We start from the raw sequence: 25647 nt of genomic DNA, 5'->3' as shown, positions 1-25647 counted from the left end.
GAAAATGTGGGTTGGTCCTAAGGGACACCTAAACTTAGAATAGAGAAGATATGAACCTGCAAATTACAAATCTGTAGGAACTTACCTTAATAGATGATGTTCTGGTAGATCACTATTGCAGTAATTGTGACTGCTTGGACTTAGCTGCAGGCATCCCTGTTTGTTCATCCTGATTTCCAGAGCTCAGAACCCTTCCTCTTAGTATTGCAAACTCTTCCTCTTAGTATTGCAAACTCTCCCCATTATGTCAGGACACAACCAGTATAAAGCACCCACCTATGCCATCTCAGAGCTTCCTTGCCCAAACAGGAGATAGAAAAGGCCTTGCTACAGATTAAAGGAAAGGGTGGACTACAGCCCGTGATAATGGTGAGCAAGGATCAACATGCTAAGGAAGAGGGGAGAGAATTAACTAGACAAACCAAAGCAGACCCAAGGCACTAGATAGAGGGGTAGGGGAAGCATACCTCACACCCCAACACAAAATGCCTAAAATCTAAAAGGTAGCAGACAAAATCAGATGTGATGGTGGAGGGATGTGGGACTACAATAGTGATCTTATAATATAGTACATTTCTACACAAGTGTACTACGTTCATCATTGCTGTCATGCACTCGTATCTACTATGACAATTCCCAGAACTCCTAGATGATAGGAGGTAGCCTGTGAACATATGCAGTATGCCCTACAAAACAGTCATAAACTTTATTTTACCCCTGGATTCATATCTACCTCAACTGTTCAGACAAGCTGTGCGCAGATGTCCAAGTGACAATATCCATTTTACACTTGGAACTGACCCCCTTAAGAAAAGACATAGTTGTGGCTGTACTCTGGCACTTTCAGACTTGACTGTGCTTGTCTCTCACTCTTTCTTAGCTGCAAAGATGACAGGCAGTGTGCAAATATCTCGTCTGTCGCTGCATCTCTAAGTACTGCAGAATTCTCTTGCTTTTTTGTGGGAAATAGAAGAATGAGGGTAATCAGATAAATTGATTCAAGGAGAACTCAGCCATAGCTTTGAGAACTAACCCTATCATGCCCAGGTTCACATATCCAAAGGACTAGAAAGGATTCCTTGCACATTTGGGATTGTAGTTCTGCACATTTCTTGGCTATTATCTTAGCAACAGGCACACCTGTCTTTTTTTTTTTTTTTTTTTTTTAATACTTAGAAAAGTGTTGTGGATGCTGGCTTGAAGGGGGATTGGGGAAGCTTTTCAACAATTCAGGTAGGGGGAATGGTACTCTTCTTTAGTGGCCTTACATGCAGTACTCCTCTAAGGAGCGGCTTTACAGTCCTGACAGTGGCCCAGGGGGGTGGTCTACATCTCTTTGCAACATCCATTTATGAGGGTCTGGCCTTTGACATGCTTAGTTGGTCTACGAGTACATTCTGCTGGGATGGTATGTACACTGTCTTCAGTGACATTTTATGCTGTAATGTCAGATCACAAGCAGTCACTGCAAGCATGCCAAGGGTGTAGGATCTGGTTCCACCCTCCTTACTGATGTACAGCTATATGGTTGTGTTGTCCATTATTAACAGAAAGACACCTGCTGTTCAAATCAGATAGAATGCTAGCCTAAATCAGTATGGTTTTCTTTTACATAGGTATCTCTCTCTTTTCTGGGAAGCATTCCATACATCCTATACCTTGATGTTCTACGTGAATGCCTCCCTCCCCCCAGGCGGATGAATCTGAGTAAAGGTTTTGTTGGGTGATCCATAAGAGAAGGATATCGCCACATCCAACCTGCACTGCTTGGCACAACATTCCATTTATTTGGAAATGCAATGCAGAATGGGAATCAGCTGTTCCAGTGGCAGGAGAGTGCTGGATCCAAATAGGCTTGAGGTACCACTGGAATTTTCTCATATGTAGTCAGGCATTGGAAACCATCAATACAGTTAAGGCCAGATAACACAGAGCTCTGAAATGCACAGGCTGTCTCTTTCTTCTGCTCTGGTAGCAGTAGGAAGTACTTCTCTAAAGTATTCTGCTCTGTCTGGTGGAACGGCTACCCTCTGCAGGCTGATAACCAACAGTAAGTAAAGGGAAACCAGTTCTATTATATTTTGCGCTAGACATTCATAGGTAAAGTCAAGCTGTGTAAGCTGCATCTAATCTTTAGACTATATGGGGTGTACCCTGCACCCAGGACACAAAATGCCAGCTTCACAAATCTCTGGCTCCCTCCCACACATTCCATCTGACTACTGACCGGCCAAATCTAAGAAGGGAAATCAGCAGTCAGAGTAAATCTCTCTCTTCACGACTTTCTTCCCCATACTGAGAGACAGAGGAGTCTACCAGTCTTGAACTTGTAAAATATAAGAAGAAGTTATGTACCTACCATAACGTTCCATGTTAGTTGTCTTCTCTCGCCTTCTTTCTTGCTTGATGGGTTCGGAGCCGATCCCTCGGCTCCGACTCGGCACTTGCTTTAGCTCGAGAACTCCTTTTACCAGCTCGAGGCAGCCCCATATCCCATGATGCAAGGCAGGAAGTACCCAGATCTCGTTTGTTGACAAAAGGGCAATAACACCAAGCATAAAATACTTCCCAAAGGAAGAAGAAACTTACAGATGGAAAAAGGACCAGGTCTGAATGGTCTTTAGCATAACAGTTTCTTATACAAGGTCTGTCCAGGCCAGGGGGAAGGAGGGAGGGTCGCAAAAAAGAAGGCGAGAGAAGACAACTAACATGGAACGTTATGGTAGGTACATAACTTCTTAATGTTAAGTTGTCAATCTCGCCTTCATTCTTGCTTGATGGGACCGTCCCTAGCACCTCTATCCTGGGTGGCTCAATGGAACAAACTCTTGAGGACTGTAGAGCCAAAACTGGCTCTGTCCCTGGAGGCCAAGTCCAATTTGTAATGGGAAACAAAAGTGTGAGGAGTGGCCCAAGTGGCCGCTGCACAAATAGTGTCCAAAGGTAGTCTAGCTTGAAAAGCTGTAGAAGTAGCTAAACTCCTAGTTGAATGTGCTTTAGGTTTTGAGCACAGCTGTTTTCCCCTGATCGTATAAATTTCAGTGATGACCGAAGAAAGCCATCTGGACAAAGTCACTTTAGAAACAGGTAGGCCTTTTTTATTATCCGCATAGGAGACAAAAAGTTGATCAGATTTTCTAAATTTTTTTGTTCTGTCCAAATAATATCTGAGCTGACGGTGGACGTCAAGATAATGTAGCTTTTGTTCAGCTCTATCTGAATAGTTAGGAAAAAATACGGGGAGATCAATGGATTGATTCAGATTGTTTTTTGAAGCGACCTTAGGTAAAAATGATGGATTAGTTCTCAAAGATACTCTGTCTTTGTGAAAAATCAAATAGGGGGGTCGAACCGAAAGAGCATGAAGTTCAGACACCCTCCTGGCAGATGTAATAGCCACTAGGAATAAAGTTTTCCAAGAAAGATATTTTAGGGAACAAGAAACAGCTGGCTCGAAGGGGGGAAGAATCAAGGATGTCAGCACTAAATTTAGATCCCACTGAGGAGGAGGATTCCTGATTGGAGGCTTTAGTAGGAAAATTCCTTTCAAGAAGGCCCTGCAGAGCCTATGGGACATAATATTATGATCTGCTATCCCGACATGAAAATTGGAAATAGCAGCCAACTGAACTCTGACTGTTGAGGAAGAGGAGCCTGCATGAAAAATCTCTGCTAAGAAGTCCAGAACTGCCTGGACAGGGGCAGTAAAAGGATCAATATTTTGGGCCTTAGCCCAATAAGAGAAACGTCTCCATTTGCTTGTGTAAATCCTCCTGGTAGAGGATTTTAGTGAAGCTACTATGATATCTCTAACTGGGTTAGAGATCAAAGGAAGCCTGGCTAAGGAAGGAAGTGGAGCAACCATGCTGTGAGGTTGAGAGAAGGGATTGACCGGTGCAGCTGACCGGATTGGTGAATCAGTAGATCTGGCACTGGGTCCAGATGCCACGGCTGCACCAAAAGGTGACGATGTAGGAACGGGAACCAAACTTGTCGAGGCCAGTAAGGGGCAATGAGAATCAATTTGGCTCTCAAAACGGTAGCTTTCTGGATCACCTGAGGGATCAGAGGAAATGGAGGAAGGCATAAAGAAGTCCCTGGGGCCAAACCTGGGTCAGAGCGTCTCTGGGGGGATGGCCTGATAGAGGGAAGAGGCTGAAGAAGTCTGGACATTTGCTGTTTTGGGGAGTAGCAAAAAGATCGCAACATGGACGACCCCATTCCAGAAAAATCTCTTCCGCTATGGATTGCTTGAGAGACCACTCGTGAGGCATGAGAATAGCTCTGCTCAATCTGTCCGCTATAATGTTGGTTTTCCCAGGGATATGGGTTGCTACCCGAAACCGATGAGAGGAGATCGCCCATTGCCATAGTCTGAGCGCTTCTCGACACAAGGGGTAGGACTTGGTTCCGCCCTGTTTGTTGATATACCAAACTACAGACATGTTGTCTGTGAGGACTGCAATTGTCCCTACGGGAAGAAAGTCGTTGAGGGCTTGCAACGTTAAAAGCACTGCTCTCATCTCCAGGACATTTATATGCAGATGGTACTCGAATGGTTGCCACGTCCCATGAACCATCCTGCCCTGATAATGACCCCCCCACCCGATCAGGGAGGCATCCGTGGTGACAGTGGCTATCGGGGACGGAGGTACAAAGCACCTGCCTTGGTGAACCTGAGACGATGTGATCCACCAAGCAAGATGTTCTTTGCATGTTTGTGTCACCAGAATCTGGTGACGCATTGGGAGTTGCTGGTATGACCACTGTGTGAACAGCATCCACTGAAGGAGGCGCATGTAGAATCGAGCCAGGGGAAGAAGAGTAATGGCCGCAGCCATGAGACCTAATACCTTTAGAACCATTCTGGCCTGTACCTTCTTGCTGGCCAGAATGATCCTGACATGAGTCTGAATGTCTGAAACTCTTTGTTCTGTAAGGGTAGCTGACATCCGAACAGTGTTTAAATTTGCGCCTATGAAGGTAATAGACTGGCAGGGCGATAAGGATGACTTTTCGAAGTTGACTGAGATGCCCAAATGAGAACAGAGGTCTATCGTGTAATCCCTGGCTTGTATAAGCTGATGCCTGGTGGTGGCTGACAGGAGCCAGTCATCGAGATACGGAAACACCTGGAATCCTTGACGTCTCAGGTGAGCCGTGACCACTGCCATGCATTTGGTGAACACTCTGGGGGCTGTAGTGAGACCAAAGGGCAGGGCTCTGAACTGGAAATGACTGGACCCCAGCCGAAAGCGGAGAAATCTCCTGGAGCGTCTGTGAATTTTGATGTGATAGTACGCATCCTGAAGATCTATTGAGCACATCCAGTTGTCCTTCTGTAAGAAGGGCAGAATTGACTGAAGAGTGACCATTCGGAATCTTGTCTTCCTGACAGACTTGTTGAGTCTGCTGAGATCCAATATTGGTCTCCAGTCTCCCGTCTCTTTGGGGACCAAAAAGAACCTTGAGTAGATTCCGGGCTCTGAATGGTCTATTGTAACTGGCTGAATGGCTCTTTTTTGCAGTAGTTTTGCAATTTCTAACTCTGCAATGTCCCTTAGACCGGGTGGTACATCTGGAAGGGAACTTGAGGGAAGGGACTTTCCTCGAAAGGAATTATGTAACCCTTGGATATGATCGACTGTACCCATCTGTCTTGAGTGAGGGAATGCCAGGCTTCTGGGTACAGTGATAATCTTCCCCCGACTGCCTCCAAGGAGGGACAGCCGGGCAACACCTCAGGGATGCTGAAAGGGCTTCTCAGGAAGAGACTCCCTGTTGCCCTGGTTCTTCGGACCCCCTCTGCCTCTAGAGCGTCTGTTGTTGTTACCCCTCTGCCTCTAGGGGTAAACTGACCACGTGAATCCGGCGTGACTCCTTGGGATTTACGGAACCACATCTTCCCACCCTTCTGTCCTTTGGGATAAGGCCTAGAAGGGGTGGAAAAACGGACTCCAACAGCAGAAAGAGTCTTGCCGTCCTGCTCACACCTGGTCAAGGTCTCCTTCACCTGAGGGCCAAACAAAGCTGACCCATCAAAGGGAGAATTTGTGAAGGACGCCTTAAAGGGATCTGCAAAATCACATAGCCGCATCCAGGCTTGGCGTCTAAGAGCCACACCTGTGCCTGCGGCTCTACTCGCTCCATCCGCAGCGTAAGATATTAGCCGCATGGAGGAGTTAGCAATGGAATTGAGGGTTCCTAGCTGTGAAGCAATCTTTTCTTGGGCCCCTGCAGCTGTAGGATCCTGAACTACTTCTCCCAGCTCCTTCAGGATATCTCTCTGGAGTCTGGTGAAGTGACAAAGATAATTCAGCGAACGCATAGCAAAGGTCGCTGAGGAAAACATCCGCTTGCCGTATCTATCCATGGTCCTAGAGTCCTTATTAGGAGGATGGACGGGCACGGAAGGATCTGCAAGTTCCTTTTTGGTGGCCGCAGCCACCACCATGGCATCAGCAGGGACACCTTTGGTAAGGAATTGTTTGTCACTAGGGGCAGTGATAAATTTAGAAGGCCTCCTAGGGACTGGCTCTACAGAGTCAGGAGCTGTCCACGCCTTTCGTGCAATGACCTGCATAAGGGGGTCGAAAGGCGGAGACACCCAGGAGGTGGAGGGCCGAGATCCAAACGCCTCTAGGTATACTGACTCATCCTCAGAGGGATTGTTGGTGGGCCAGTTTCCCCTCTGTTTCAGAAGTTCTAGGATGTCTGAAAAGGAGACATCCTCAGAGGGGGATCTAGGGGATCCCTCTGACTCATCAAAGTCAGTATCCGAAGTGACAGACTCAGGGGAGTCTACATGCTTCCTCTTACAAGTCCTCTTCCTAGGAGGATCTCCCGAAACATCAGGAGAATCCTCGGAAGAGGGGGAAATTCCCAATGGGGAAACCTGAGGCGGAGGATCTCTGGGTCCTGTAGCAAGAGAAGTGGCAGAGATGTCAACAGGTACAATAGAGGGAGGAGCTACGGGAAGAGACTGCTGACTGATACCAGTGGCCAGTACACTCTTCATCACCTCGAATGCTCCCCTCCCAGGCAGGTCCGAGAGAACCCGCTCCGAAGAGCTAGGAACTCCAGGAGCCACCGAAAAGGAAGTCTCCGAGGCAGATGTCGGAGCCGAGCTCACCAAGGCCGAGGCTCCAAGGGGAAGAGCGGGCTCGGACAAGGGTCCGATGCCACTCACCCCCTCGGAGGAGACCATGGAAGCCCGACCACCGAATCCCTCTAAGGAAGAGGAGATAAGAGTAGGGGCTGAAGGGACAGAAGGAGGTATCCGTCCTCCAGCCGTAGCAGTAACCATGTCCGAAGACTCCAACTCCAAACTCTGGGGTAGAGTCGAAGGAGGAACAGTAACGGGGTGTGGACCAACAGTCGTCTGCTGAGATGGACTGTGTAGCATTTGGGCCAGTACCTGTGACTTGAGCAATCTACTGACCACTCTCTCTAGGTCATGATGACAACCTGGATGACCTTGAAGATCGGCTCCGATGGCTCCGCTCCGATAGAAGAGGCGAAGCCGAAAGTATCGGCTCCAAGGAAGGAGACCTCGACCTCTTCCTGGAATGGGCCATCGGAGCCGATACTACTGATCCTGTCGGCACCGATTTCTCGGAGCCGGCAGAACGTTTCGATGTATCGGCTCCAGCCGGAGCCGATACAGCCACCAAAGTAACGGTGTCGGAGCCGATCGGAGCCGACACCGATGCCTGTGCCACATGGGTGTCAGAGCCGATCGGAGCCGACACCGATGCCCGTGCCATGTGGGTGTCGGAGCCGACACCACAGTGGTCAAAGCAGATTCGGCACCGATAGCCATCGGCGCCGAAAGCTTTGTAGATCCAGAATCGGCTCCAGCCGGAGCCGATCTCGACTCTATACGAGTCGGAGCCGAGGCCGCAGGCTTAGAAACAGAAGCCTGGGCCTTGGCAGTTTTGGTTGATTTTTGTGGGGCCGACTTAGCCGGAGAGCCCTCCGGCTTAAGAAGACCCCTGAGAATCAACTTATTGCGTCTTTCCTGCAGGACTCTCTGGCTGAAGGAGTGACAAATAGCACAGGAGTCCTGCAGGTGAAGAGGGCCCAAACAGTACAGGCAAGAAGTGTGACCGTCTGTCAGAGACATCTTCTGACAGCACGAGTCACACTTCTTAAAACCTGAAACCCTCTCCTTAGACATGGTGCCTAAACACAACAGACACACACACCAGTCAAAAGAAATTAAACTAATACCAAGAGGTATTTAGTAAAAACACCAACACACACACCCTAACAGGGGGGGGATGGGATAGGGAAAATTGACTGACTAAAAATTAAAAGAGACAGGGATTTCTGTCAGAAAAAGGTTAAATATAAAATAAACTATCAAAAAATTAGTTTTAACTAAAAAAAGGGGCTTAAATATCACAAAAGTGAACAACTTACCAGGAGCTGGTAAAGAGAAGACCTCCCGATCTGGGTACTTCCTGCCTTGCATCATGGGATATGGGGCTGCCTCGAGCTGGTAAAAGGAGTTCTCGAGCTAAAGCAGATTGACAACTTAACATCAATAAGTAAAGTATAAACACTACACTTTACATTCCAACTACAACTATATACAATAGGGGGTGAAGTGTGGGTGCTGCTACAGCAGCACCGAGGATTTTGAATATCTACAATTATGGGTAAAAGTGCAACATTCCCACTACTGCAGTTGATTACCACAGCCTATCCAACCTGGGAGGAGAAAGGATACAAATTCAGGAACTTCTGGAGAAAGGTACTAGAAAAGCTCAATCTGGACCAAGACAAGGAATTCAGTTTATATTTTGTTAAAAGTATGTACAAAGGACCATGTAGCTGCCACTTGAATTATTCCAAAGTCCAACCCTTTCTAGTATGTCATTGATGAAAAAAAGGATCTAGCAGAATGAGCTTCGATACTGCCCAGAATGAATGTGCCATGGTGAGAATAACAAAAGCAATGACTGAGGATGACAATCTAGAAATCGTAAGTGTTTAGGCATTTGATGTCCCTTTTTGTCTCATTATAAAAAAAATAAACAGCTGATCAGCTTTTCTAAAGGACTAAGCTCTGTCAGGATGGCACCTGAGCTGCTTATGTCCTTCCAGTCTATGTAGAATCCTGTTGCCCAGACTTAATTTCTGGGTAGGAAACTTGGAGATTGATGACTTGATTCAAAACAAACACTATACTCTGAAACCACTACAGACATAAAAAGGGAGTTTGTTCTTAATGTGACCCTATCTATGTGGAATATGAAGTAAGGTTCATCCACCATGACAGCATGCAACTCAGATACTCTTCTTGCAAATGACAAAGCAATGATGAGTACCAGTTTTTCAAGTCAAGAACCTTAACTCAGCTTGATGACCAGGCTCAAAAGTTGATGTGTTCATCTTTCCCAGCACAAAGTTGAGATCCTAAGGAGAAGCAACCTGTTTATAAGACCTCTTTCATAAACTGTTTTACAACAAAGAGAGAAAGAGGATGACACATGAGCAAATATGCAGAAATGGCCTCAAGATGAACCTTAATAAAGGAATAAGAGGCCAGAGGATAGTAACTTTCAGAAATATTTGAGCACCAGTGGTACAAAAAACTTGATGACAGTTGATTATTGGCTAGGTACCAACTAGAAGAATCACTTTCACTTGCCAATATAGGACTTTCTAGTAGCAGGATTTCTTGCCTCCTTTAGTAACTGTTAGATGTCCTCATGAAAAAAAAGTGCCTAAAAGGTATCAACATTTTAATCATCCTAGCAGTTAGTTGTAGCTGATTGAGGCTGGGTTGTATCAAACTTCTTGTCTTGTGTGAACTGATCCAGTCTATGAGGAAACTTGCTGCAACTGCCCTTGGCCAATTGCATAAGAAAGGTAAACCAATGCTGCCTGAAGCAAAACGGGGTCACCACAGTAAGTTTTGGAGAGTCTCTCCGAATCTTTAGAATGACCCCGAATAGCAGTACAGAAATTAAATACATCTGTTTACCAGGCTTGCTTGCAGAGAGGCCTGGTGTAGAATTTGTTCTTGGTCATCTGTTTCCATTTCTACCTGTCCTCTGCATATTTCTCTTTCACACCAACCACCTGCATGTCCTCTCTCACCACATCCATAAACCTTAACTTAGGTCTTACTTTTTCCTCTTACCTGGCAGCTCAATCCTCTGCATCCTTCTCCCAAGATACCCAACATCCATCCTCTCTGGCTTAGTCTCCAAACCATCCATACCAGAGTTGATCCTCTAATGTACTCATTTCTAATCCTGTCCATCCTTGTCACACCAAGTGCAAATATTAATATCTAACTTTGCCACCTCCAGCTCTGACTCGTCTGTCAGTGCCACGGTCTCCAACCCATATAACATAGCTGGTCTCACTACCATCTTGTAGACCTTCCCTTTCACTCTTATTGGTAACCCATCGGTCACAAATCACATCTGAAACTTCTCCACCTACTCCACCCTGCCTGCACTTTCCTCTGAACTGCTGATCCCAAGTATTTAAACTCATTCACCTTCGCCAACTCTACTTCCTACATACTCACTATTCCTCTGTCCTCCCTCTCATTCACACACGTATATTCTGTCTTAGTCCTGCTGACCTTCATTCCTCTCCTCTCTAGAGCACATCTCCACCCCTCCAGGGTCTCCTGAACCTGTTCTCTACACATCACGTCAACCCCACAGTCCATGGGGACTCCTGCCTGATCTCATCTGTTGCCCTGTCCATCACCATTGCAAATAAGGGCTCAGACTTGATCCTTGATGTAATCCCACCGCCACCTTGAACACATCCATCATTCCTACCACAAACCTCATTACTGTCATACTGCCCTCGTACATATCCTGTACCACTCTTACATACTTCTCTCCTCTTCTGACTTCACACAAACCTCCTCTCTCTCTACCCCACCCATATGCTCTAAGTCCACAAGACTAAGTGTATGTAACTCCTTCTGACCTTTCTCTCCATCATCACCACCAGAGCAGCAACAAATATGTATCTCTGTGCTCTTCTTTCCATTATAAAACTTCAGCTGCTCACACCTTAATTCCCTTCTTCCTTTGCTTAACTCTACTACTATATACTACCAATCCATGGCTGATCAGCTTTATCCAAGTTTCTCCTACTTCCACCTCAGCTCTTCACATCACCCTTATTTTAAAAAATTTACAAATACTGCACCATCCTCATTCCTCAGGCATCCAAGTCCTTAAACTTCTTCAATAAACAATCCAAAACTCTCCTCCAAACCACACTCCACTCACATGTCCCACACCTCCCCCACACCTTTCCACAACTTTTTCCAACAGCTTCCTTATCTTTCCTGTCCTCCTTACTTCCTGGTTGAAGGGTAGGGGTTGTAGGCTAGGATAGGAGCCTAGGTAGCTATCAACCCTAGGGCCTAATTCACTTTCAGCTAATAATCTCACTAGCTACTATCTGTCTAACTTTTTTCATCATCATTTCTCTCCAATCATCTTTCATTCATTCATCAACCCCTTCTCACTCTCTTTCCTCCTCATTCCTCTTTCCCACCCTCCTTATTTCCTCATCTTTCCCTATACATTCACCCCAGCTCTAATCCTCTTACATCTTTCCTCCTTTACAGGTCAGTCCAATCAAGTCCTCTCCCTCCTCCCCTCCTTACCTTTCAACATGCCTTCAACTTCATATAAACTCTCTCTTCATCATTCACCATCATTTTCTTCCACTCTCCACCTTTCTTTCTACTCTTCTTTCTTCATTTCACTCTTCTCCTTTTTTGCCACTCTCACTCTCTGTCCTCTCTCTGTCCTCTCCTCCACTTCCTCCTCCTGTCCTCTGTTCTTCCTGTCCTCTCTCACACCCTCTGTCCTCACACCACCTGCTCTCTGCTGTACCCCATACCACTTATCCCTTCCTTAAACTCACTCCCTCCAGTTATCCTTCTCCTGCTTCTCCCCATTACTCTTTCCACCCCACTCCCCACACTCCTCCCCTCACCATCCTCCTTGATCCTCCAACCCACCATGCACCACCCCATAATCCCTTACTTCCCTACCCATCCCCCACCCCAGTTCCCATCCCACTTTCTGTGCTCATCTGACTCCCTCCTAATCTCCTCCACCTATTCTCCTCCTCTCCTCCCACCTGTACTCTCCACTATCTTACTCCATGTACGTGTCTCTCTTCACCCTTAACTATAATACAAACACTACTTATGTCCATCCTTTCTCCATCCCTCTTCACCCCATTCCTACATTATCCCTCTCCTCCAATCTCCATTTCCCCACCATGCCTCCTTACTTCCACTCACTCAAGCTTACTCATCACTCACCTCCCACAAACTTTCTTACCACACTTCCAACTCACTTTCAACTTTTCTTCACAATCACTTAACTTCTGTATTGTCCTTCATAATAATCACATAATCAACATTCACATCTCATCATTTCTCTTCCATCAACATAAATTACACACTAGCTCCATCACTCTCACCAACATCAACACTCCACCATTCTCCAGGATAATCTTCCCCCTTCTTCATCTCTCTCCACTCTCTTCCTCCTCTCTTCTCATCCATTCCCATTATATCTCCACCTCACTTTCTCAAAATGCCTCTCTCCTCTCTCCCTTCTCATGCCATCTTTCAATCTTCCACCTAACCAGCATCTTCATTCCTACTCTCTCTCCTCCTCCTCCCAGTCCTACCTCTCCTCTTCCCACATCTCTCCTCCTCTCCTCACTCACAGTCCCCTTCTCCCCACCTCTCTCTCCTCCCCCTATCTCCTCCTCCCCCAGTCATTATAGCTAATTTCCAAATTGTCACCCTGTGCATCTGTATTAATTAGCAGGCATTTTAGCCTGGAATCCAACCAGTCCAGTGGTACCCTGATCTAGTCTGATGAGAATCTTGTGGGTATTTTGTATAGATGAAGCCTTTTAAGGGAGATGGGACTCCCAACTTGCTGGCTTTGGATAGAAATTTTGTTAAAGGTGAAATCAAATTCTAGAAGGAAGGCTAGGTGAGTCAATTTCCTGGTGTTGATTTATCTATTTCCCCAGGAGGTGAAACTTCCATTAAGACCCATTTCCTGAACGAAATTTCCAAACATTCTGTGCAATGATGCCCCCCAACCCCTTCTCAAACCAGGAGCCAATATATAGCTCTTCAACTAAATGCCCCCACTTTATTTTTCTGGAAGAAAGCAATGATGCTCTAAAGAGAATGCTATACAGCCAGTACCCAGCCATCACAGCCAGTGTGCATAAGTATGACCTTGTACTTCCCTGTGGTTTATTTACAACTGAGTAATTGTCTAATCACTTGAAGAGGTCCTGGTGACCTCAGGTGATTGAGCTTTCAAGGCATGGATCACAGCCAGCATCTCTTTTACACTGATGTGCTTTGGTCCATCTGACGGATTCCATACGCTTTGCATCTTTACCCTGCAGGAAATTGCTCCCCAAACAAAACCAGAAGAGTCTGTACTGACAGATTGGTTTCAGGTCTAAAGAGAGAAGGGGAGACGTGGGTTCAGCTGAATTTCTTGTCTCCACCAGACAGCCCTAAAACTGGAATCTGATACTCCAGAGAATGCAAATGGTGTGTGTGTGTGTGTGTGTGTGTGTGTGTGTGTGTGTGTGTGTGTGTGTGTGTGTGTGTGTGTTTTGTTTTAAACAACTGCATCTTTCTTATACGTAACCTGACTAGAGGAATCATAGGAGCTATGAACCCTAAGATTTTGACAAATTCTATTGCATAAGTGTGCGACTGACTGGAGAAGCTCAGGAAAACTTCCAAATAGAAATCCACATTCGTTTGAGTCAGAAAGGCCTTTTGAAGAGAAGTATCTAGAACCACTGAGAAACACAATCCTGTGAGATGGCAATCAAGGAGGATTTTGTAACATTTATTTGGCAGTCCAGACAGATCAGAAGAGACATAACCAGAGTTAATGACTCTCGAAATCTAGATAAAGACTCTAGAAAATAAGCTATCTAAACAAGGAAATAAGTTAATGACATTCAGTCTGCAAAGAGCTATTACGGAACATTTTGTAAACTGACCCAGAGCTGCAGACAATCCAGAGGGTAATGCAGAGAACTGATAATGTGTAACAGATACAGAGAACCTGAGAAATTTCCTGAAGCTATTGGAATGCAATGATCATCTTTTTTAGGTGTAACACTACTATAAAACTCCCAGAACAGCTCTAAAGGGTCAGAATTCTGAATTTTGGTACCTTCCCATACAGGTTTAGAAATGGCAAATCTAGTATTGGCCAACAAGAGGACTCTTTCTTTGCTTCTAGAAACACTCTACAAGCCTTTGACTTATAGGCATTAGTTATATGGCTCATACAGAGTGTAAAGACAAGAACCTGAGGAAAATATTCTGTTGGATTTGAAGGGTGGATAAGAGCCCAACACAATCTTTTGCCAAATGGAAATATTGTGAACCATTTTCTGGAAGAGATTTGGAGAGATATTAGCTTGATGGAAAGGGGGAAAGAATGCTGGCAAAGTCATTCTGTACTTCTGGTCTCTTTCTGAAAGGACCCCTGTTTCTTATTCAGCTTCAGTCATTTTTTTTGTTCCCTTTTTGGCAAAATAATGCAGGGCTTGCTTACTTGATGTCTTGTTAGCAAATCACAGGAAACATGAAAAACATTGGATACTCCTCGAATCGGTTACCGCCCATCATGCTGTTAAGAATCTGGGCAGCAGAAATGCCAAATACCACCTTCTTGTCTAATATTTCAGACTTTACCAATATCAGCAAACATTTGGTTACTGTTAGAAAAATATGTATTAATATATATGTGTAGTGCTTATTATAAGCAGAAAAGGATTAACACGTTTTTATTCTATATGCAGCATTAGTTCTGTTTGAGACTGCAAACACGCTTTTCTGAAATTGTGCTTTCTGACACTGCAAGATGCACTCTGACCTAGTTTGCTAGCACAGCAAAATACATGTTTATGCCTTTGGAAATGTACTGAGAAGCAGGTGATTATCTGCTAGGTCAGGAAATCAAATAAAGAATAATACTGTTTTCTGTAGATCCATTCATTATGAACAATAAGCTCTGTTCGTGTTGATGAAAAAGTGCACGGTTGCAAGAAAGTTAGATACTAGAAACAATAGACTGCTTCAGAGATCTGTACTTGCATTGTGCTTGAATTAGCCATAGTACCTTGACTTGTAACATAACATAGAAAGTTATACCTGACCGGTGGTCGTCAAGGCCATCCTGTTTACTGGTAAATCTTTTAAACTTTGTAGAATCAGCTGAAAATGTGAGAAAACAACTGTAATAAAGCAACATTATGAACTGGTGATCTGCTACGTCAGTCGTAATGGGCAATGTCTTGAAAGAAAGGTATATTAATTGTGACACTTCCTGATTTTAGTTAGACAAACTCTGTATCTGCATTTTTTGTCTCCTTGCTCAAGAATAAAGAAACCTGAACTGAACCTTATGCTGATTGGTCTTTGAAGTATTTTCATTTAATATTTTTTGGTCCTTTGGAACCGGAAGCCTCATTTTAGCCTTGGATCAGATGGGCCAGGTGGCAGGAAGCTGCGCAGGGAAGATACCACATCGGTTCTTCTTGTTTGAAAGACCTCCGACTGACTTGTCGTACAAAAGAGGCCAGCCACTTTTCTGATCTACGACTGAAGGCGGGTTTCATTCGAACAGTGAGCGACCAATCGCCGAGGCTCAGGTAGGGTGAAATCTACTTTTTTCTGTTTTAGATCAGGGACTTGATTGTATTTGTTCTGTTAAGAATTTGTTAAAATTCAGGGACAGAAAGATTGCTATCTTGTCATAGATCAGGGAAGCAGAATAAGTAGGCAGGTAGTCTGAAGAGACTATAAACACTCGTGGTACCACGATAAAAAATAAGGGTTACGTAACATCTAAAAGTTAGAAGAAAATGGGTAATACATGCACAAAAAGACCCCGAAACCCACTGTTAACCAAAGACGCAAAATATATGCAATCACAACGTGCTGATAATGTCAAATACTATACAAAATTGGTTAATAAATATGAATTTGATGGGAAACTAGAGAAATCCTCGCTTATCAAACTCAGACAGCTAAAAACAGATTCCAAAGGTCGGGTTAAAAAACAGCGCAAATTGGGAATTCCTCAAGCACACAGGTGGATTGAGGAAGTAAACCGAAGAGAACAAAAGAATAAAAATTCAAAAGCAATGTTTTTGGATAAAGAGGATAATAACTTAGTTATGGCATCAGCCCCTCCGCCCCCTCCAGTTCCCTTACCAGTTCCTTTACCAGAATATGAAGCAAATGAACAAGCTGACCCGCCTCCAGTATACCAAACTATTTCTACGAAGCCAAAACCGTTTGTTAGAGATCCTGTCGAGACTAGGTCTCGAACACGTAATTTGAGGGGGGATATTGAATTATATCAAATAAATGGAAATTCACGAGCTATGAGTGAAGAAGAAATATGCCCACTCAAAGTACCAAATCCTCAGGCAGGACAAAAAGGGCAGGACCCAACTCTCCTGGTATACAGACCGTGGACACCGGAAGATATCCGGAAAGCCACAGAGGGAATTCCCCATCCAAAAGTTAATTTTAGAAAATTCTTAGAAGACTTACAAGGCATGAGATTAAGTTATCACTTAAACAGACAGGAAGTAGAAAAAGTAGTCAGACAAATAGTTGGTCCAGATTGGCACATGATCAGTGGCAACTGGAATCCCCGTGACGCTGCACTTAAGCCCCTCCACACATAGCAGCGCAGAACTAGACAACAGAGTGAAAGGTTTAACAGATCGAATCTCTGAAAAATGGAAGCTTAGGGCAGACTGGACTTGCATTAATCAATGCATCCAACAAGAAGGTGAAACTGTTGATAGATATTATGCCAGATTGTTAGAATGTTTTAATAACCATTGTGGAATGCAGGTTCCTGAAGATCAGACACAAGACTCCCCATATGAGCAGCAGTTGAAGAATGCATTTTTAAAAGGCAGTATTGCACCCATAAGCAGTTTTATTACAAAACATATGGTAGACCATCGTACAAGCAGACTACAATCACTGCTTGAATATGCTAGACATGCCGAAAGGCATTTTAATAAAAAGAAAAAGAAAGCCCAAGTATTTGCTGTAGAAGACGGAGAAGTTTATTTAGTACAGTCCAGAGAAAAGGGCAAAAAGAATGCCCAGGGAAACAAACAATCTGATCAGCGATCAGAGGACTTTGAAGGGAGAAAGAAGAGAGGCGAGTGCTTCAAATGTGGTAAAAAGGGACACCTGGCAAAGGATTGCAAGAAAAATAAGAAGGCAGCAATGGAGGATAAAAACGATGAGGGTGAGGACTGACTATATGAAAGTCAGGAATCACTAGATAAGGATAATAGAGAAGGGACAAACGAGAATGTGATAGAAGGGACAAACGAGAATGTGATAGAAGGAGCAGAGAATGTGATAGAAGAAATAGAGGAAGTACAGGAAGCTACCGATAGTAAAGAAAATGAAATATTAGACCTAGCCTTATTGACCTTAGAGCTCTATTTGGCCGACACAAAACCAGAAGTTACACTCCTGGTAGAGGGGAGGGAAGTCAAATTTTTGTGCGATTCAGGGGCATCACGAACCCTGGTACACCCCTCCAAACTACCGGAAAATTCGGAATCACATGATTTTATACTAGTGAAAGCAGCTAATGGACAGCTGTATTGGGAGCCTTTCTCCCATAATATTACAATAGCAGATCCTGTTTCAGGATTGACCCAGAAAAGTAAAATTGTTGTTTCTGCAAAGTGCCCAGTGAACCTTTTGGGCAGAGATCTTATGCAACTATTTGGCATAGCAGTAGTTCCAACCATGCAGGGTATGGAGGCACAGCGACAAACTAATACTTTTGCAATGCAAACGGAAGATGAAACATTTTATTGGTACAGCCAGGACTTGGTTACGACCGGCCCTGGAGCAATTACTGAAGAGTTAATGAATGTAGCTATCAGTAAGCTCCCCTCCCTTTGCATTGATATACAACACCTGTTGCACTGTACTCTGTATTATTGTAATACACCAGGACCTGACAAAGAATATGAACAAGAATGGTTTAAAAACCGTGCAAACAGATTGGCAGAATCTGTACTGGGATATGAAAGGGAACAGTGTAGTTAGCTGTTCATTTCCCCAGGAGTTCTTTGCACTTTATAAATCGAATCATTTACCACATGTTAGTTTAACTAAAGAGAAAGATTTGAAATGGGTAAACCTAGGAGAAAAAGTTACAAAATGGGAAAAGCAGACAGAATCAGAACTATCAGAACAGGGAGTAGAAAGACAAAAATTCAACTGGATAACACAAACACATCCAGCTGTGTACACTTGCAGTCCAGCGAGGACAGCTGAGAAACCCTCTTATTATTAGAAGAAGAAAAAGCTTTATTAGACATGCCAGAAACCCTCTGGTCAACAGGGAAATCAGACGTAGGACTTATTCGCACAGCAGGACCAGTTACTATCACGCCAAAGTCAGCATTTAAACCACAAAAAAGACAGTACCCCTTAAGAAAAGATGCAGAGGCAGGTATTAAACCCATCATAGCAGCTTTACTTAAGGAGGGAATACTGGTGGAATCTCCTGATTCACCATGTAACACACCCTTATTCCCAGTTAAAAAAGCAAACGGAGAATGGCGTATGGTCCAAGATTTACAAGCTGTAAATGACGCAGTAATATCAAGAGCACCTACGGTGCCAGATCCACACACCTTGTTGAATGATTTAAAACCTCAACAAAAGTATTTTTCTGTGGTAGATATCAGCAATGCGTTCTTTTCAATACCAATACACCCTGACAGCCAGTATTGGCTTGCATTTACATTTCAGGGGAAGCAGTATACGCGATTACCACAGGGATATTGTGAAAGCCCAACAATATTATCGCAAGAGATGGCAAGCAATTTAGCGGGATTTATCCCACCGAAAGGTAGTCAAGTTTTACTTTATGTTGATGATATCCTGCTGGCCGCCCCTACCCAGCAAGATTGTAAGGAAGATACTGTAGCATTATTGAAATGTTTAGCCACTGAAGGACACAAAGTAAGCAAAAATAAATTGCAGCTTTGGAGAAAAAAAGTTAAATACCTTGGATATGTAATATCCAAAGATGGCAGAACATTAGACGAGGAAAGAAAAATAGCGAACTTACAAGCACCAAAACCTACAACCAAGAAGGAAATGATGTCCTTCCTGGGTACAACTAATTTTTGTCGGAGCTGGATCCCAAACTATGCTTTGGAATCTGCACCATTAACCAACTTGATTTTTAAGAAGCCTATGGCAGCACAAGATTTAATACAATGGACACTAGAAGCAGAATTAGCTTTCTGTAAACTGAAACAACTGATAGCATCATCATTAGTTTTAGGATTACCGAACTATCATAAACGTTTTTTCCAAACTGTAGATTGCAAGCAAGGTTATATGACATCAGTGTTGACTCAACAGCATGGGGAAAAGCAACACCCCATTGCTTATTATTCATCACAACTGGACCCTGTGGCGCAGTCTCTACTCCACTGTGTACAAGCAGTAGTTGCAGCTGCAATGGCAGTGCAGGCTTCAGCCTCAGTAGTGCTATTCCACTCTCTCACATTCAGAGTGCCTCATGCAGTCGCAATTATTTTACTGCAAGAAAAAGTAGCATATCTTTCCCTTGCTAGGCATCTTTCTTGTATGACTATATTGATGAGCCAACTTCACATGACAATTGAATGATGTACAACTTTGAATCCATCTACCTTGCTCCCAACTCCTGTGGATGGCACACCTCATAGCTGCCTGCAGGTAATTGAGCAAAAGACACTGCCTAGAAAAAACCTCTCGGATGTTCCCTTGGATGATGCTGAGGTGACATATTACGTGGACGGCTCATGCAGAAAGAGTCTTACAGGACAGAACCTAACAGGTTATGCAGTAGTTTCTGATACTGAGATTGTAGAAGCAAAACCCTTACCACATAGCTTATCTGCACAAGCAGCAGAGTTGATTGCCTTGACACGGGCATGCACCTTAGCAAAGGGTAAAAGAGTAAACATTTTTACAGACAGCCAGTATGCTTTTTCTACTGTACATGTTTTTGCACAGCAGTGGAAAAATCGAGGAATGGTGACATCTACTGGCAATCCGATTAATCATGCACAATTTATTTTAGATTTGTTAGAATCTATTCAGTTACCTCAGAAAGTAGCTATTTGTAAATGCATAGCTCACACTAAACAAGATAGGATTTCAAAAGGCAATGCGAGAGCTGACACAGCTGCAAAGCAAGCAGCCTCAGAAGCATTTCTTTTGAACGAGGAATTACAACCTTCTGAGATTTTAGGCTTAGAAATGTTGAAAACAATGCAGACACTTACTACACGAGCTGAGAAACAAAAGTGGGAAAGACGAGGAGCAATTCTCAAGGAAGGGCTGTACATCTCCAAAGAGGGAAAACCGGTATTACCATATAATTTATTTAGATATGCAGCTTTGTTGAGCCATGGGCAGTGCCATGTCTCAACAGGGGAGATGGTACAGTTAGTAAATGGGGTATTCACTACGTATGGATTTACAAACTACACTAAAAAATTTTGCCCGTCATGCCACACTTGTAATAAACATCATGCACAAGGGGCGTTAAAGCCCAAAGCAAGGGAGTTTCCCTACACCACCGTATCCATTTCATACTATCTGTATGGATTTCATAGAATTGAGCAAATGTGAAAATAAAAAGTACTGCCTTGTCATTGTGGATATGTTCTCCAAATAGGTGGAGGCCTTTCCAACCAGTAAACCGGATGCAGCCACTGTTGCAAAGACCCTAGTTAAAGAAATCATTCCTAGATTTGGCATACCGGAAAGGATCTACAGTGACAATGGTACACATTTCGTAAACCAAACTATACAACAATTGAGTCGGTATTTTGGGATTTCTTTAAAACATCACTGTGCGTATCACCCTCAATCTGCAGGTTTAGTAGAGGGGCACAATGGAGTTTTAAAGAATAAGCTTAAGAAACTTATGATTGATACACAAAAAAATTGGGTGTACTGTCTGCCTCTGGCACTGTTCAGCATGAGAACTGTTCCAAATGCAAAAGGATGGACACTTTTTGAAAAGATTTTTGGGAGAGCTTATTATATACCTCAGTGGAAACCTCTCATGCCTGCAGACCAGGAAGCAGATTGGACAATTGCAGAGTACATGAGGAGTATGCTAAATAACAAACATCTTTTACAGTTTAATTCTCTTTCAGATAAAGACCAAACCAAACCATCCGAAGTGGCAGTAGCCCCAGGCACGTGGGTCTGGGTGAAGACGATCAAGAAAAAGAATTGGACAACACCAAAGTGGGAAGGTCCGTAGCAAGTACTGTTGAGCATGCCCACAGCAGTCAAGATTGTGGAACGTTCATCTTGGATTTATTTGACACACTGTAAATTACTTAAAAACTTTGAACTTGATAAAAAATCTTGCTAACACACAGCAGCAGTAGAATGACAACACCCAGAGCAAATAGAAATGCTGAGCGACTTCAGCAGTGTTGCATAATTATTTTGGTAACTGTGTTAGTGACAATGTTCTTTTTGCTGTGGCCTTTCTTTTCTTCAGCCACACCAGCTAGACTGAACAAACGTGATTCAACACTCATAGACTGGCATCCGAACTTTAACACTTACCAAGCAATCAAACATGTGTATGCTGAGACTTTTAATATTTCGAATTGTTGGATTTGCACAGCTATACCAACAGCATACGGGGGATTATTAATGGCTGCTGTCCACATAGGGGTCAATGAGACCTGGGAAAACTTGATTTTTGAGACTACAAATGTTAAATCAAAAGACAAAATTGCATTATTCTTACCAGTTACACAAAAAGGAATTGTGTGTTTCTATAAAAACGATACCATTCAGGTGGGTTGGAGCAAATGCAATGTGACTGTTTCTTGCAAATAAAATCACTCGACTGGTCTGACCAACTGTATAACTCCGAACCAAACAAACCAATGACAGTCCCAGTCACAGAAGTATGCACTGACCACGAAGATGTAACCACTTTCCTTTATTTTAATGTTAAAATAACAGCAAAAACTGGTTAAGCTCTTTCATCTACTATGGTAGATTTCATCAGAACCATTACTAACAGCCATTATCCTCTTTATATATGGCCCTAAACCAATCAAAAACTAGGTACGTGTATGTTATACAAATTAATTAAAATTTAAAGTGCTCAGTGCATGATTCCACAATATCTACCTATCACTTGTTCCTTTTCTTTTTTCTCATGATTAAAACTTATGTTAAGACTGTTCGTCAAACATGGTGATATATAAAAACCCAATAATACATATTTACTAATAATACAATCAGTTCCCATCATATATACAGTTATACATGCAAATAGTTAACAATCTAAAATATCTAATATTTATGATACTATAAATGTACGGTCCCCAATGATGACCTGACCTATCATTACTTCTACCATGGCTTATCGGAGTATTCCTCGTGTTTGCTCTTCACCTATACTTCTCTAAAACTGACCTAATAGGTATAGTATCATTAAGCCCTGGAAATTCAGAAGCATTAAGCTTAATTTGCCATCTTGTTTCCTTTTCTCTCAATGATAATTTTATATTCCCACCCCTAGGATTAGGTTTAATAAATTCTAATATACCAAAATCAAAGGAGCTACAGATACTATTGCCCTTAAGATGTCTCCATAATGCGTTATTTGTATCCTGTCTTTTTATCCTGTAGTAATGCTCATATATTCTATTCCTCAGACATCTAACGGTCATCCCTATATAATAACATGGACATTTTGTACACTTTGCCAGATACACCACATGGGTTGTCCTACAATTACCTTTTCGAACCCTTATGATTGTACTATGGGGATCTTCCAGAGTGATGGTCGTAGCTGGTATGATGTATTTACACTGATTACACCTCCCACATCTGGTTGTTCCCCTGTCCAGTTGTTTATAACTCAAGCTCTTTTTCATCCCAAATCTTGTCTTAAGATTGTTACCATTTCTATATACAAATTTAGGTCCATCTCCCACTGTCTTATAAACACTATCATCTGTTTTTAAAATGTTCCAGTTATTCCGAATTATGTTTTTGATGCCATTCACCTCTGGTGCTTATTGTATTATACATGCTCTAGTAAAATCATTTGTGTCCAAGGGTCTATTGTGTCCTAATACACCACTATTCTCTCCGCCTAATATTGGCTTATATTTTTTCCCCCATTCTTTCTTAATGTATTCTGTGATGTCCATAATAATTTCCTTCGGGTATCCTCTTGCCTCAAACATTTTACCTACATTATCCATTTCTAACACCATATCAGAGTACTGGGAGGTCATTCTGGCGGCTCGAATACATTGCCCTTTTATTATACTCCTCTTTTGGTGTAGGGGATGACAGCTTGTAAACTCTAAATAATCATTACTAAAAGTTTCTTTCCTAAATAAATTGGACTTAAATCCATGGTCACCTATTGTAATTCTAGTGTCCAAAAATGCTATGCTCTTTTTGTCCATGTTAAATGTAAACCGTAAATAATTACATCTGGTATTGAGATAGGTTATAAATTCATTGATGGTACTTCCATTTCCCCTCCACACTACAAAGACATCGTCCAAAAATCTTAAATAACATGCTATGTGAGATTTCCATTTACTTGATAGAATGAATTCTTCCTCCCAATTTAAGAGGAATAGATTGGCATACATGGGGGCACAAGCAGTCCCCATTGCTACTCCTTTACTTTGCCTGTAGTATTCCCCTTGAAACATAATGTAATTATGAATCAAAACTACCTCCATAAAGTCCGTTATTAGACTTATTTTGTCCCATTCCATATCACTATATTTCTGTATACTGTTTTGGAATCTGTTTAGTCCTTCCTCTAAGGGGATGCTGGAAAAAAGGTCGACAACATCGATAGTAATTAATGTGCAATCATCAGTAATGTATTGATTGTCCAATCTCCCTAGAAAATCCCACGAATCCTTCACAATATGACCAATCTTTGTGTATAAGGTTTTTAACCAGCCATCCACTACTTTACCAAATGGAAAAGTTTTGGATTTACTCCCCGATATGATGGGTCGAAAAGGAGGTTCTATTATATTTTTGTGGACTTTGGGAATTCCAACTATAGTACTAATAATGGGTGAATCCTCCTTTAAAAATTCATATAAATTAATGTTAATTCTGTTATCTAATAACATTTCTTCTAAAATTAAATCCACTTTACGATATCCAATGTTGACTTCATTAATAGATGTGACCTCATAATTGCCTGAATTAAATAATATACTATTAATTTTGTTATTATGTTCATCAACATCGTATATTACTACTCCCCCTCCCTTGTCAGGCTTCATTATTCTAATATTATTACTGGTCTGAATTTGTCTCATTATTTTATATTCTTTATAACATAAGTTATGTTGATGTTTTGTTCCTTTATTCATGTATTTATATAACTCATTGAGAACAACTTTTTCATATATAGCTAAGCTATTGTTTGGGGGGGGTGTAAATATGCTTTTTTTTCTTAAATTCATCCTTTTCTACTGTATTTTTCCCTTTAAAATATACAGCTAAATTTAGCTTCCTTAAAAATTTTTTAAAATCTATAATATAATCCACTATATTACCACTGTTGTTAGGGATATATTTCATTCCTTTAGATAACAGTTTAAAAAATTCCTTAGTTAATTTAATCTGTGTATAGTTATATATGCTGAAGTCTCCCATACTATAATGCACATCACTATGTTTTATAATTTCATCATTTGTAATAATCTTTTTATTCACATGTAATTCCTTGTTCTTCCCCAACTGTTTCCTTGCCAGCTGTCTTGTCTCCTGTTCCACTTGTTGTTTTGGTCTCTCCACTTGCTTCCTCCTAAAAAACCTTTTGAATTGTAAAACCCACCATTTCTTCCAGTATTATGTGTGTAGTGTTTTCCTTCATTCCCTTCGTTTATCAATTCATTTCTATCAACATTATTCGTATTTCTTGCGTTAGTACTAAACTTGTACGCTTCACCCTTTTCATACTGTTGTAAATCTCTCCTCAATTTTCTACATTTTCTGTCATACTGTTTGTTAATTTGATTTTCTACCCAAATGAATTCTGCATTAAAACACATTTCAAATTCATCAAATAGTAAATCATTAGTAATAATTTGATCTAAACGTTCAATTTCAGACAGGAGACTACAAATTTTTCTGTCGTTACATGATATTATGAATTTCATAAACGTGAAACCAAATTCATTAAACATTTTTGTACATTCATTCACCTTCTCGTCGTCCATCTCTATACTCATAGGCCATTTGTAAAATTTCAGGCTCATGGGAACAATATTAGCATCCAAACATTTCTTTGAATATGTATTATCTAATTGGACACTTTTTAATACCTTGAGTTTTTTTACCAAAATCATAAATGTCCTTAAGCATTTCGTTGTCCACGTTATTATCAGTCTCAACATTTTCAGTTACTTTCTTTTTGTTACCATTAAAATCATAGCCGATTGCTAAAAAGTTTGCAGTATTATATCTTTTTTGTCTTTCATTAT

General features: G+C 42.2%; 1 protein-coding gene across 6 annotated transcripts in view; it reads right to left on the bottom strand.

The window, feature by feature from the left end:
* G2E3 (G2/M-phase specific E3 ubiquitin protein ligase) overlaps window positions 1–25647 on the bottom strand; it is a 1254036-nt gene that overhangs the window by 556245 nt on the left and 672144 nt on the right. The gene's annotated exons all lie outside the window — the stretch shown is intronic.

The sequence above is a fragment of the Protopterus annectens genome, chromosome 6.part0 (assembly GCF_019279795.1).
Source record: "Protopterus annectens isolate FY-2018-M chromosome 6.part0, PAN1.0, whole genome shotgun sequence".
Taxonomy (NCBI): Eukaryota; Metazoa; Chordata; order Ceratodontiformes; family Protopteridae; genus Protopterus; species Protopterus annectens.
This window is presented reverse-complemented; position numbering and strand designations above follow the sequence as displayed.